This window comes from Sorghum bicolor, chromosome 10 (genome assembly GCF_000003195.3).
Source record: "Sorghum bicolor cultivar BTx623 chromosome 10, Sorghum_bicolor_NCBIv3, whole genome shotgun sequence".
Taxonomy (NCBI): Eukaryota; Viridiplantae; Streptophyta; class Magnoliopsida; order Poales; family Poaceae; genus Sorghum; species Sorghum bicolor.
Window position 1 is genome coordinate 43733206 of NC_012879.2, and position 16394 is coordinate 43749599.

General features: G+C 37.8%; 1 long non-coding RNA gene across 1 annotated transcript; it reads right to left on the bottom strand.

Annotated features, from left to right (window-relative positions):
• On the bottom strand, positions 13283-15888 carry LOC110431349. The gene is made up of 2 exons (XR_002448844.1): positions 15360-15888; positions 13283-14296 (listed from the first exon to the last, which is right to left on the bottom strand). It is a non-coding gene; the product is annotated as an uncharacterized LOC110431349 (long non-coding RNA).

The window sequence follows — 16394 nt, forward strand, 5'->3', positions numbered from 1 at the left end:
GTTTTACATGCTATTGCGTTACTTAAGAGAGCGCAACCATTTTGACCTCAATACCACGACAAATAATTACGAGGATTGCCCACATTTCTGCAACTGTGAGGAGGAACCAAGGAGGTGTTTTGCCAAGACACCATGGCAACTGGGAGATGATTGGCATGTATTCGCTCTAATAAATAAAGGGGGTGTTAGTGTCATTGACGCATCATCGTCAACGATGTGAGAATGAAGTACATAGCATAAGTGCATTGCGTTTTATATAATTTCGGGTTGTTAATTTACTAAAATTAGTTTGTCTTATTGTGAAGGATGCAAATTGTAGACTACTACCCTAAATATATCGAGGTCATGCCAAAATCAGCACATGACCAACGGATCGGGGTATGTGAGATGGAGATGGACATGTTTGATGCTATACTAAGATGTTTTAAACATAGTGACGATAGGTTGTATGCTGGAGAAGGAAATTTGGGGTGGCGTCACTTCTTTGAGACAGACGTTTTGGTAAACTTTTCATACACCTCAAATATTTATAAAACATTGTCTGTGGTTATAGAAAAACATTAATTTATTGCAGCGAATCCTGAAGGTTGGTACAAGTAGCATATGGGTTGGGAAATAAATCACTGTCATTCATAATTTTATGCTGACAGGGTTCAGTTCTTGCGGGGTGGTTTGACATCAAGATCCAGGAGTGCGAAACCAGTTCATAGGTTCGAACATTACATATGGCCTCTACAACTGCACCATGGTATGTTATCGGCTATTATATATAAATTATGTAAATCAAGATCATGGCTTACAATTAACAACTTTGTATACATGACCTGATATGTTGTTCCTACAGCCTTTCTTCCTAGTGATTTTGCAGCAGCGGTGGGTTTGTTTCGCCTGGAACCTCGATTGCAACAAAATTGTAGTTTTTGACCCAGCTTGCGATAATAGAACAGTATTATCAAGACAGAGTATATACACGAAGGTAGTAGATATGTTAAAAAGCACTCTTACATGTGTGATGCCAATTTTATACCGGGGATGGGATCATGATTGGAGTGCAGCCAACATACTTCATTTCCCTTGGCGCACAAGAGGAATGATATGGTAAGCTTCTGACACATCTTCACTTGGTATATTTACAAATAAATAAATGAATTCATATAAATAACAAACTAAAACCATAGCTATGAGTATTGGAAGGTTTAAGGTTAATGCTTTTTTATATATTGTGACAGTTCAAACCAGACTGGTGTCCTTTGTGCATACTTCTGCCGATGTTATGATGGGCAACGCCTAATACAAGATTTGGAAGAAGTATTACTTATCTCTAAAATGATCTTGCACTGCTTCATGAATGTTTAACCTTTTTGCTTGAACCTTGTAATTTATATTTGTAAAAAAACACATTGCAGGGGCAAGTGGATCAGATCGCAACAGCTTCGTTTGCGGAAGCTAGTGGACTAGTAAAGGCAACATGAAGATCTAGATGTACACAAACGTTGGAAGCGGTAGTGGTGGCTATAAAGAAGGGCACGAACATCCTAGTGTTGTCGAATGAATGTAAACAATTTGGCTCATGATTCATCTGGCAAGATCAATCAGGAGTTTTTGGATATTTTAGAAAATTTAGACAAAGTTGGTTATTTAACAGTTATATTGTAATCACTCTACGCTCATTCTGAGCTGATCTATGGCAAGCAGTCACCTACAAAAAGAAAGAGAGGAACAACTGATTATGTATATCTTGTGCCACTCTTCATCCTATGGTTAGTCAAACAATACAATGTTATTACAATCTACATGCATGGTTCTAATAATGGTATGTAGCTGAGTGCCAGTCCTTAATTCAGAAAAGTAATGACATGTTCTGCTTTCAAGCAGAAGACGTAATAATGTATTGATATGAGACACCTAATAAAGCTAGACTGAGATAGTTATTACAGCCTGAGAAGACTGAGATACAACACAAAAGCAGCAGTCCATTACCTGCTCACATAACCGATCATGGCAATCTGAAACAACCAGCTTCAATGAGTGCAAATCACAGCTGTGTTGATATAATGCAATCTATGGTACGGGGATTTGTAATATTAGGACAATACTGCTGTCGTTCCACGAAAATTGGTGAAGGTGTGCACCACAAAGAGGATGTACGGTATACAATTAAATTGAAAGAATGACCACCAGGTAATTCAGGATTCTGATTCAAACAACAGTTGGTTCATTCCAAACAATATATATATATATATATATATCGCATTTATTTTACACGCGCGTGTAGTTACTCTCATCTATATATCTCTAGATTTAAGGTGTATATGACCGAACGAAATGTATATAGACAAAGTATATGATCATACTAGACCATCTAGAGTGATATGTATGTTAAGTATGCATGCATACATAGAGTATATGGTTATACTTATTATATATAATATATTAGTGGCATTTTAGTAATATATTTAAAATATAATTTTTTTAAAAAAAAAATTCGTGTGGTAAGATCTATAGTATCTTAATATGAGTATATAAACATACTCAAACCGATAAACAAGTATGAATACATACAAAATGTAGTTTATTAAAGATGAGAGTAACTACACGTACGTGTACAAAGGAATTTTCTATATATATATATATATATATATATGGGTAGGTTCATTTTTATGCAAGGAGGGGATTTAGGGGGGGTGATTGTTCGCAATTTGTCATATACAAATATAGAAATAATAAGTATTCCGAACTTGTTTTAGTTCATGACAAAAGCTAATGCCGCTACCATTACAAACTCCAAGTGCGAGATAATGGCCAAAAGCTGAAGCGACTGCCAATCAGAGCATCACACTAAGGTTGCTGCTATTCAAGATCAATGTCGTGCAGGCTTGTTTGGTTTTGCTGACGCCTAAGGAGGAGAGAACAAACGGACCACTTGAATGTAACATCAAGACGCTGCAGCAAGAAAAACACATAATTTTAAGTAATATTAATGATTTATTCTGAAGTATGACAAATATGTGGTGAGGTGTATCTCAGTATAGCTTCTAACTCACACACCTTCCTCGGGGGTCCACGATAAGATAATGTAGAAATTTCCTTTGACAAATCTCGAACCATACAATCCCCGTCAAAAAGGAAGGCAAACATTGAAACAAGGATAGCTTGGTGGTCCGTCGAACTGAAGAGCAGAGATTAAAAAAACAATTTAAAAATGTAATTAAAAATCATGTAACAGAAAGCAATATGCTAGTTGATGTTAACATATGAATTCCAAAACATGAAGAACAAGTTTTGTCTTTCATTTGACATGTACTTTGTTTTGAATGAAATCAGGACTGCTGATGTTGATTGTGTTGTTATACATGTGTAAGCATTATGTGCGCTAATAACCTTAGTTTTTGAGAAATATGGGCTACTATGATATACTGGAATCGGAAGTATATATTGGTCAGCTGCTGTGCGTATGTTGTCAAGTGTGAGCTGCAGAAAAAGCAGGTTCTGGGTGCGGAGATTTCACACTACACATGTCTGAAAACTGACAGTGATAGAATAAGAATCATTCTCAGCTCATATTGTCTGATTTCAGAAACTGAGTCAATAGTAAACATATAAAAGTGGCAGAAACAACATAATAAACCTGTACATTTCAATGGGACTATGCACATACAAAATATATTTTTGGAAGTCAGTATCGCATGAGATTGTGATTGGACCTTTGCATTTTCTCAACCCAGAGACCTGATCATATAACTCTGTAACTAAACCCTATCTAATCTGCTCACTTAATCACCATCATTAAATAATTTAGCTAACACAGGGCAACTTGTAACAAAAATATAATTCGAACCAAGAGAAACAGTAACATTACAACTATCAAATTTTACTGACCTCAGATCTAGTGAGCCACCCCATTGAAAGATCTGAAATGACCACTTATCCACAGTTGGGAAAGCAAAAGATGATGACGAGCCCAACAGCGAAAGCATGGTCCTCAGGAACCTGTCTGATGCCTTCCTAAGTTGCGTCTCAACAATGTAGCTTGGGGAATGTATAGAGTGTGGCTGAAATGCGTAATCTTAAATTCCCTCATGTTTACAGCAAAACACGTCCAAGAACCTCCCACTTTTGTAGGTGCAAAGCACTGCATTTAATAATGTATATTACGTAAGCTAATAACAAAAATAATTATCGGTTGTAATTACTATTATTTCTAATAATGGTTTAGAGAGACATCAAAGTACAATGTGAGAATGCAATAAAATTATTACACAAAAGAAAAAACTAACCAATTCACATTGAGCAGGATCAAAGCAGAGATATGGTGATCGAAATAGAGGATAGAATTCGCGAGGCTTGATTATAGTTTCAGCAGACATACATGCAGCCTTCAGTTAATGTAATGTGTATTACACAGCACCAAACATGTTGCAAAAAACTCGATTAGATCTTTAATTTAATGATAACAATGTACAATAGCAGTGAAGGATGCCCACGGTGAACCTTGGATCAACAAAAAATCTCCACCGTGAGCCTTGATAATTCAGGTACAGATGATCATCAAGTTCTTTGAACAATGCTATTATAACAGCCATCATCTTGGTGGAGTACGATACACCTTGCACAAAATGTTTGATGATTTCTTCCCCTCTTATTTCAATGGTAACTGGAGAATCAAACCGAACCCATACCCTGTTGAAACAGATTTAGATGGAAATATATTAGATATTGACGATTTATTAGGCATAGTACGCACTAGATTAAAGTGATAAATAGCTATTCTTATCTGCTCTGCTTATTTCTTTTGTTCCTAGAGTCGTCATCAGCAGTATGGCCTGTGTGTCGGTGGGGAAAAGTGACATACTCATGAGATCAAATGGTTTCTTAACTCGTTTTTGTTTCTTGCCGTCAATGCGTGTGTTGCCATCAGTATTGTCAATTCGATTAGTAGTGAAAATTTCGTGAGTTCTCAATCCTATGAAGCATACATGTAAATTGTGTTGTCAAAACTGAACAAAATACAAAACACAGACACATAGATTACACCAAATATTGCTATGGAGATACATCTGGGTAATTATACTTACTTTTACTGCTCACAGGTCCCTCTACGAAATCGATCACATCAACAAGCATGTTCAACCCAGGAGTTCCTAAGACAGTATAATATGGATAATGCTAAACAAGGATGTAGATATAAAATATAATTTAGTCTTACAAACAAATAAAAGTAGAGACCTTGCTGAGATTTGGCTCGCCCGCAATAATGCTCTCCTTGTTGGGATCCAGATTTATCATTAAACAGGAGGACCAACATATGACTTCATCGTTTCAGGTGTGTGAGTAGATGATGGTGAGGTGAAACAATCTACACAAGCAATCCAAAATATGAAAATGGAAGCTTGCAATTTATAAATGAGTAAACTAATTAGAATGCAATGATTACTTATACAGAAATAAGTAATCGATCTTTTCTGCAGTACTAGTGTATTTAACTAGTGAAATCTAAATTTGAACTGTAGTAAAATTGGTTGAATCAACTAAATATGGTTAATATAAACAACAAAAGTTATATCTCTCCTATCGGTGAGTTGTTTACTGAGTCTGAAAAGAATATCAGAACTAAACAATAATTATTGATTTATGTTGGGCTTGCAGTGGTGTAGTATATATTCTAGGTTAATAGTTACTTGATGTAATTATTATATTAGAAGGTATTTAAATCCATATAAATTTGTATATTAGAATAATAAACTTCAAAGTTACTGATCATTATATAAATTTGAGGAGACATTTATTCATTTAATTCATTTTTGTTACATTTAAAATTGCTGAGAGTGCAGGTCAAATTACAAACCATTAATTGAAGCAAACTTCCCTAAAAGTTTGTTGCGGTCAATTGGAGCTGCGATATTTGTCTTAGCTCATTAGATATACTTATGAATACTTCTATATTTCCCAGAGCTGTCATGCTTGTGCGAGGAAAAGGATGGTTGATAAGGTTGAAATTTGGATGCAACAACAATGTTTTTCTTTGACATGCTTCCGGATATTGGGCAGGATGTATCTGAAAAACACATCACTCAAAATATCATTGATATGGAAGTGAACATAAATTAATCATCTGCAGTAATATAGAACGTTAGTGGAAAAAAGAATATAACAAGGCGTTTAGGGGTTTCAAACTACCAGCGCGCTTGGGGTTAATTGCACCTTGTGTGGTGTGGAGAGCAATTGAGGGAGGGATCTCTCGAGTTGTCTCTCCATCAACCAGTCCTTCCGTAACTGTGTTACTTGAGATTCAAGTGCAGTATATAGAAGCTTTTGATTGCCCTGTTTATAAGATTCAAATGAATGTTGGCATGATGTAATGCAGCTAATTAATCTGTAACAATGAATTTTAATAAAAGAGTGTCTCAATTTGTATGAAATTTAATTCATTTGGATTAGTTAATACATGATTTCATAATAAACCTTAATATTTGATATAAGCATATGGCTAGATGTAGCTATTTGTGTTCGTATAAAGTATAATGCAAAAGTACATATCTATTGAGCATAAAGGGAACATACTGAAATGGAACGAGGACTGTCTCCAGTCAGCTTGGACTGCATCCACATAACCTCCTTCATTACTAACCGCAAGATCTCACGAAATGGTTTCTCCACAATATTATGCATCTCAGATTCCTAACACATTACAGACAAAAAACTTCAAACTCCAGAGTTTGTAAACAATTATGTGACCAACACTTCATGATACTAAATTCATAGAAATTGATTAAAAATTACTCACACCGACAGACAGCGGCACCATCCTCACAACTGAAGTAGAAAGAGGAGTGTTGCATATACTCTGCTTCTGCCTGGGCTGCTGCTTCATTAGATAAAATTCAAATGTGAATATAGAAGCACACAAAAAATAAAAATAAAAACATAGCGACTTCATTTGTTGTCTTCACAGAGTGTGGTGTAAATCAAACTGACTCACCGAAGATCTTGTTAAGATACTACTACGGCGTGCTGCTCTATGTTCTGCGTCATTAGCTATTTTATTTATAGTCGATATAAGTGCATTGCAGTCGAGCTGTGTTCAGAAATTAATTGTGTTAGCAGTCATACAAGGATTATCAACAAAGCAGTCGAGCTGTGTTAATACACTCATTGCGATAGATGTCATATAATGGCGTGGGGAAAATGATGGTTTTATTTTAAGAATTGAGTGTGCTTTAAAATTATCACTTAGAGCAATTAAGAATCTTGTCTATAGAAAAATTGCCCTGCACAAGCACAACCGATCAGTAGCACATAATGGATGGTTACGTCTACTGACAAGAACTGCAACGGTATGCATAACCAGAGGAGGAGGTGAAGACATCTACTGCTACTACTGCATCTACTCAATTGAGACTTGCAAGTCAAAATACATCTACTGCTACTACTGCATATTGTTGAAAAGCAGATGGATGGATACATCTACTGACAAACAATGCAACGGTATGCACAACCAGAGGAGGCAGTGCAAAAACATCTACTGCTACTACTGCATCTACTTACTTGAGACTTGCAAGTCAAAATATTCCAACTAGGTGATTTCTTCTTCCTTTCATCGTCAGATTTCTCGAGTGCCTTCAGTTCTTTGGTTGTAAAATAAGCAATCAGGGGCTTCCCAGATTCATGTACAGAAAATGTGACACCAATGCACCGAGTGTAAAAGAATAGCTGAGACAAAATAGAAAATAGTGAGGCTTACAACAAGTTAGTGCAGATGGAAAACAAAAGCCAATGGGCTAGTTATACAAATGTGAGATTAATTACCATCAATGCTAATGATTAAACAGATAATGCGTTTTGTCAGAATTACTTGGACAAACTAATTTGTTGTGATTTTATATCTATCTTAATTACATACTAACCAACATATTAACTATCAAACCATCTAACCGAGATAGATTGCCAATTGGTAGTTGCAAATCACAATCAATCGTATTCATAAACATTTATACAATTCTAAATCATTTCAGAACTTGTCAACTTGCCAGAAGAAAGTGGGTGCAGCCAGCCAGGTTGATCTTGCCACCGGACAACCACTATGAAGCTGACCACGCACTTTGGCAGCGGTTTGTGACAGCTTCGCAAGTACATAGCCTTGCCAATCATAAGAATCGATCATATATTTTCCACTTATTGTCAACAACACAGATTCTTCCACCTCTGTGGTATTACGATCTGATGGGTCCAGGAAGGTGCCAACTGTATATATCATGATTGCAGCTAAGAAGGCGCTTTTCTGCTCTGGTGTCATCTGGTCCTTAATAACGTCCTGAGCTTTTTTTAAGTTAGAATTGAGGCTGATTGGCCCAAATATGATTTCTGACTTTCTCATGGAGCGGGAAGATCCCACACCAAGAAAATTAGATCCCTTCACAGAGTTCCCACTGCCAGGGATTCCAAGTATTTCCTTGAGGTCGGCCTTGGAAACCTGATGGTATCCATGGCCATGGAACACCAGACGACCTTGGCGATAACTCAGATGAGCCAAGAGCCAGATAGCAAAGTTGCGGTCGGTTCTTTATGTCACCGGGTAATGGAGAGCAAATGAAAATCCAGCACCTCGGATTAGCTCTTTTTGTTCATTGGTGAAGATGTCCCTGACCTCAACGAGGAAGTTGGTGGATAGGTTGGAATTGATTCTAAGCTGGCTGATTGGTGCTGTTAAAAGCCGGGGATTAGAAGAGGCGCATCTAGCATTCTTGCGGGTAGATGATGTGAAATCAGAGTCGCCTTGCGAATCTGATGAGATGGAGACGGGAGCGACTGCAGGGGGGTGGTTGTTGCGCCATGGTATGCAATGGCGGATTTGGGGGGAAGCTTGAGGAGACAGGGACAAAATGGATCTAGTTCGAGCGGAGAATACAGAAGCTACGTCATGGATGGGACTGAGATTGGTTCCGGATGAGAGCAAGTAGGAGCTAGTAGCCTACTTGTAGAGCCTTTGAGTGTATCATTCCTGCAGGTGGGTACAGTGGTTTCTAGATTCCTACCTTCGACTCAAATGAACAGTAGATACTGCACGGTCGGTCATCACGGGCTCCACTGTATGAGCGATCCGTCGCAATGCTTGTCAGCAAGAAGCATACATGTTGCACGCTACAAGGCGTACATATGAGCGTGGCATCGAACTCCTATGAACTGGGTTGAACAGTAGGGGACCAGCGGTCCGACTTCAACGACCAAACGAACAAACCAACAAGACGACACTGCCTCGAAGGTGCTTGCCTGCGACTGAATCATACATGTTGTCCGTTTAGGGCTGTACATGTGTGCAAGTCTGGTTTCGAGAGCGGTGGGAAAGGTGGAAAATAGACTGAAAAAACCCTACAGAGCGCTAGCCTAGGCAATTCTTTTCATTTTTTGAATGCTAGCGGCGGGGACCAGATTAGACAATACAGCGGCAAAACCAAATCAACGTGCAATTGCTGCTTACACGGTCTGGTGAGAGCAGACTCTGGCCTGATAGTACAAATATACATAGGCCTTGTTTAGATACATCCAAAAACCCAAAACTTTACAAGATTCTCCATCACATCGAATTTTACGGCACATACATGGAACATTAAATGTAAATAAAAAAGATAACTAATTGCACAGTTTACTTGTAAATCACGAGATGAATCTTTTAAGCCTAGTTACTCCATGATTGAATAATGTTTATCAAATAAAAACGAAAGTGCTACAGTGTCAAAATCCACAAAGTTTTTGGATCTAAACAAGGCCATAATCTTTTAATATATTGCTCCTACCATTGAATTTATGAATTAAAATGGCTAAATCTATACTCCCTCCGTCCCAAAAAGAGTGTCATTTTAGGTTTTTGTTTCATAAGTTTGACTCCTTTTGTAAAAAAATATATGTAATATTTGTATCTCTAAATAAATTTATTAAAAATCTAGATTTAAAGGTCTTTCCAATGATAGTAATTATATACTTATAAATATTAATAATTTTTCTATATATTTAGTTAAAGTTATTTCTCAAGACGCGCAAACGAGACTTATTTTGAGACTGAGGGAGTAGATCATAGCTCAAAATTGGAGGCTTATTTGTCCTTTGAGTAGCATTCTATCGTTTTATAAAATCGTCAGTAACTATGCATTTCCTATAATTGACCATCTAAAAGAATATATGAATAAATATGTTTTTAATATAAGTTGAATAAAATATGTAAATATCGCATTTCATTACTTAACTTTGAAATAATGTATTTGGTTGAAATATAAAACTATGCTTCATTATATAGTATGATCACTGCATTCGCAAAACAGTGAGACGACATTAATTTTGAAAGAAACCGGACCAAGTAACACTCCCCTGGAATATTACAATGACTCACTGCATTTATTAAGAAGTTTACATAGTTGGAACCGGATCCAAGTAAATGAGCATACGCCAAGGGATTAAAATGTATTTTATAAGGGCACTTCCAATGTTAGAAACTATATATAGTTTCTATATATATATTTTCTATAGACACTATATATATATAGAAACTATGGTTACAAAACAATGGATAGTTTCTATACAATAAATTTTTATCCTATCACATTCATTCTCTCTCAATTCTAAACCAATCATATCACTTCATGTTTTGGATTTCGTGTAGGTATGGTTTCTAACTTAGACCCATTTTCTATGATTTTTGTACTCTCTATTCAATAACTACCTTGTCACATCAGCAAAATGCTTAGATGGCACCATATTTAATGTCTATAGAAACTATGGTGGTTTCTGCATTGGGAGTGCCCTAAAATAAGTTGTCTCATACTTGTCTCAAAAACACTATCTCTTTCCTAGTCTTTTTCAGAACACTTGCTATTTGAACATGCCACTACTACTGCATCCGTGTCTGCCTAAGCGCTAGATGAGAGCCAATCTATCATCCCTATCCTCTTTACCAACAATTGCTTGACTATATACTTGCTATAACAAAAGAGGCTTCGGTGCCAAGCATCTTTTAATGAGGATGAGCTAAACCCAAAGGACACTCCCCTAGTATAACATTTAGTAGACCATCCGTACCGGTAAATGTTTATTACCACTATAGTGGAGTATCTTGCGAAAATACATATATATATATATATAGATGGTAGCGCTATTCTACACTTTTGGTGTAGAATATTATTCTACACCGCAAGTCAAAACTGAGCAGAAAAAATACTGAGCAACGTTCAGTATCATCCAGTCGTACGCTCAGGACTACGAAATACTGAACAATACTGAAATACGGGTACTGAACAATACTGAATTTTGTTCAATATAACACTTTGGTGTAGAATAGTATTCTACACCTAGGGTGTAGAATAGCACTTGTATATATATAGATATATTAGTACATCTATTTGAGATACTATTTTTATAAAACCACTCTATAAATTATATATTGAAAAATATATCAATTTATCTATAGGGAAATTGAGCAGGAATTACATATTACTAAGAGTAACTCCAGTCCACCTCCTAAACAAGTCCTTATTCTAAATCTAGGGACTTGATCTAAAAAAATAAACTCCAACCCACCTCCTACTTGGGCTCCCATTTTCTATGCCCTCCTAAATTATAGTTACAGCCCCTCACATCCAGAACCCCCTATCCAGTGGGTCCCATCCACCTCCGTCTCCCCACCCATAAATCAAGACAAGAATTACAAATGGTGTAGTTGATGTAGGATTTGACAATAACAGTGGGTCGAGATAAGGACTTGGTCTGTTTTTTCCAGAGTTAGGTCTTAATTTGAGCTCCTATTTTTTTATCATAGCCTGTAAAAATAAGTTTAAGAGCTTAATTTAGGGACTTGGTATGGAGTTGCTCTAACACTTTTAAGTGATTCTCTAAACAACTCAATGTCTATGCTAATTTATGAGAAGTGTTTGAATTTGTAGACTGCACCCGACATGTGGCGAGAGATGGAGTTCCAGACTTGGAGTCAATGAAGGATTTGCATACAAAAGAGGGAACATGTTTCGGCGGCTACAGTTCATGGTTTACTACGTACAAAGGACAGCACGACCGGCAGACCCACCTGACACTAGTCACGTCCTGACTTTGATTCCCAATGACAAATATACACATGTCAAAAACGACCCCAGCAAAATGATGCAAAAATCTGGCAGTGCAGAATTGTAATTTACAAAAAAACTATCAATTTAAAACAGTTGTACGTTTGTTTTTTTACTGTTATTTTCAAGCTTGCACTGATTAATCTAAAAACAGATTCATCACGAAAAATTCATACTTTTTTTGGATGGTTTATCAATTCCTATTTATAATTTTACCTATAACTAACTTTTGCACAAATAGCTACTACACTATAATAGCACTCACAATACAAAACTCTATAAAAGATTAATTACATATTATTTATGATATTTTGATGGTGTGGCGGCATATTTATTTAAGAAAAAAAGAAATATAAAAAGTAATACTCCAAGTATTATTTAGACTCAAATTTTATCTATAAGTGGGTCAATAAGTAACTTTAAACTATATGATAGAGTCTGCATTATGAATGCCCTTAAGAGCAAAAGGGAAAAACTTGCTCAGCGCATATAGATAAGTTAACTTTGAAATCCGATCCATACAGGTCGTAAAGGAACCGACTTAAATCTTGCAGTACAAGCGCTACAGTGCTTCTAGCGACATATATAAGAAAGGCCAGATTGGTAGCGGGAAAGGGGTCAAACGCGATACAGCCTCGTGCAGAATAGAATAGAGAACTCAGCAACAACTACGAGTTTGGCCACATCGCTGCTGAGAGTACGAAGTAACTAGGAACAAGCCATGGCAGCTGAAGGGAGAGGGGGGGGGGGGGGGGGGGGGGAAGGGGAGCGCGAAAAAGAGGCATTACGACGTGACATCGCAGCTGGTGAACTTGAGACGCCAAGTTCCCCGGCGCATCCTTGCAGACCTGAACGAAAAATTGTCCATGGACGAGGCAAGTCAACAAACCTTCTACTTACTACTAGGTGAAATGCCCGTGCGTTGCAACGGGACAATGATCTTTTTTACACGTACATTTCATATTAACAAAATATGACCCAACATTTTATATTAACGGTTTTCAAGATACATCATACATTCCAAATTCAAATCATGTATCAAGAGCATGAAAAAGCAATCGTTCCCTTCTCTTCTCATCTATGAGAAAGTGTTACCGATTCCAAAAATAGTAGCTCACACAAAAGTTTTCAATTAGGGACATTTGTTGTTGAAAAATCTCAGTCTAGGAAAGACTACGTACCAAAGAATAGTTGCTTCACAATAGGATTCTGAAATTACAACAGGATTCGGAAATCAACCAGAACCCTCTCATATGGCTAAAAATGCATGTAGTCAAGAGAAAACTAATTACCTAATTGATTACAAAATCAAGCAGCAAAAGGAGATTAAATAGAAAACTGTTGTTCATCTGTTTAAGGGTAAACATCACCAAATGTTGAAACTTGTGTGTTTGACAGTCCACTCCATCCAGGCACCTGTGAAGAAGATACCCACGACATTACAAAGAACAAAAATTTATGTTCTGCGGCTCTAGAAGGGAATACTGAGAAACATCAAACCTAGAAACCAAGCATGCGTATTGGGTCAGCGAATAAGTTTTTCATATGGATTGCTAAGGGCGACAGTGATTTTTTTCGAGGGAAACAGGAGTAGTGATCCCTTACTGGGCTTTTACTGCACAAGACATCAACAAAGACAGTTGGTAACAATGACCTAACAGAGTTTACCATTATTTTGTAAAATTGTACCAATAAGCAAGTAACTCACGGTCCATTGAATCATTAGCAAAGCCGATAAGTGAACAAAACCGATATACACTATGGCAGTGATGCATGCCAGACATGACAGAGTACTGGTGGCAACACAAGATACTTGTTCCATCAAATTGTGAACAACCAAAGCTGGCTAAGATAAACCATGGGCAAAAGTTACACCCTGCAACCCACTTAGCATTGGTGCTCTAAACAGGCCAGCTCTTATCTACAGATGGATACCAAGATGACATATGAAGAGAACTCTTATGATACTATCTAACGTATTTATTATAACTATAGAATTTTATCGGATAACCGAAATAAACAACTAACACAACTCCGGGTACCTTCTTCTCACTCATGATCCAATAATTAGCAGGCTCTTAAGTTCTCATTTAGCATGAATGGCTTGTACTACTGATGCATACCGGTCCTTATCCTTATTCAGGGACAACCATTTCAGCTGAGCACTTGGATTCAGGAGTTCGTACCTAAATCTGTGCAGACCAAAAAGAAGAGGTAAAACAGGATCATTCAAGTGCATAATTACAAAATAGACATAGATCACCCATATTTAAATATTTAATAGAAATGAGTAGTTGGTTAAGTCTCCATAAAAACGATACACATCCAAAAACTTGTTTTAAATTTACAGACAATATAAAATTGTCATTTCATAATAGCAAAGTAATGCTTTCCAAACCCATTTGTGCTAAAACCACAGGCATACAACACATCCCTAGATAACAGCTAGTAGGCCGCTCACAATTTGTTATTTCATCCAGGCCACAAGGCATGCGAAAATCTTAAATAAATGAAATGCACTTGTCGACAGGAATGATTCTTGAATGGTTCTTCAGTTTCTAAGTTGCTAAGACTATGGATGTGGTAGAAGAAAGGCATAGAAAAACTGGAAGTCTCTACTTGATATAGGGGTATTTAAAAATGTAAGGATTCAGTTTAACTTCTGGAGCGATTCCTAATAAATTAGTTAAAATTAAAATAATTCAATGGTTGTTCCATGAACTCGTCAGTCGTCGGCATTGAGCTTAAGCTCTGCTCTGAACCTGCTGGTGATTTCTAACTACTGAAACATTCGTCGGCGTTGAGCTTAAGCTCTGCTCTGGTAATGCTCAGTGCACTAATGCGTTGCATAACCCAGTGATTTCTAACTTATGACAAATGTAGTGCAGTCATGAATATTATTATTTTTTTCCTCTCAAACACACGGGCATGATTAATAAAACAGAGCATGATTAATCTATCATTCATTGAAGGAAGGAAAAAAGTAAAACAATCACCGAGGGTGAGATTCCATTCATGCATCCTGTAACGTGGATAGAAAAATCACCATGTTTGGCAGAACCATACACGCATCCACGGACGGCTTCACAACGTTGGCATCGAAACAAACAATTGGTGGGCATGGAATGGCGGTGGCCAATGAGTCATCATTTGTTCAATATTGATCCGTCACGTTGATTCTTATCAAGCAATTCAGATGATTCTTCTTCACAAAAGAGAAAAGACGAAGGAAGGGAGAGAAGAGATGGAAGATACCTTGAACGCCTCGTCAGCCGCCGCTCGCTGTTGGCTGCTGCTGTGGAGTGTGGATTACGGGTGGGAACTGGGAAGGATCCGTGCCTCGTCAGCCGCGGCGAAGGGCGAGGAGCGAGGGCGGGGAGCGGAGGCCGGGTCCGTGTGCAAGGGCGGGATGGAGCTATTGCAGCGGGGGCGGGTGGAACCAGGGTGGCTCATCGTCGTCGGCCTCATCCACCTCCAGCTCTGCATATGCAGTATTGATGGACACGAGCTCTCAGCTCGTCCTCCCACCACCGGAAGGGGTGCGCCTCCATGGGCGGTAGGCAGTTGGAGCACGAGAGGTTGGGCGTGGTCGAATCCGTGTGCAAGGGCGCGCGGGGCTGAGCTATTGCGTCAGGGGCGGCCGTGGGCATGGGCGGAGTAGGCAGACCGCAGACATGGGTGCTCGATCTTTTTTTCTGTGGAGGATGAGGGCAGGCGACGGGAGAGAGAACAGGTAACCGTCAGACGCCCGCATGCAACGCGGAGGAGGCAGGCCGTTGGTCTTTTTTTTAGTTGTAGAGATTTACAGAGCATAGTTTTTAAGATGGTACGATTGACATTAACTATGTTTACAAACGGAAAGTCAATCAAGCTGGAAGTAAATATAGATGAATCTAATTGGCAACACGCTGTCAATATATATGATTTATTTAATTTTGTGCTTCAATTTTATAATTTTATATATAGTTGACCATCATTTGAATTGCGAATATTCATGTTGGTAGAAATATTTTGTGGATGCTCTTTTAATATTTTGTGGTTGCTGCGCTTAAAATAGTTTTTATTTGCAAGTTTTGATAACGTGCCCAGAGAAAGATTTGAAGTTTTTTTATGAAGATTAAGTAGTAGTACTTATGATCGTGTTTATAAACGGAGCATATAGGGTAAATGGGCGAGCATTCCAGAAACGCCTGCCTTGGGATGTCTGCCAACTACGGGATGTGCTGGCTCAATCTCTGCTAGCAGCCAGTGAAAAGTTGAAGCAGCAGACGTGGAGAACGGTGGCTCCAC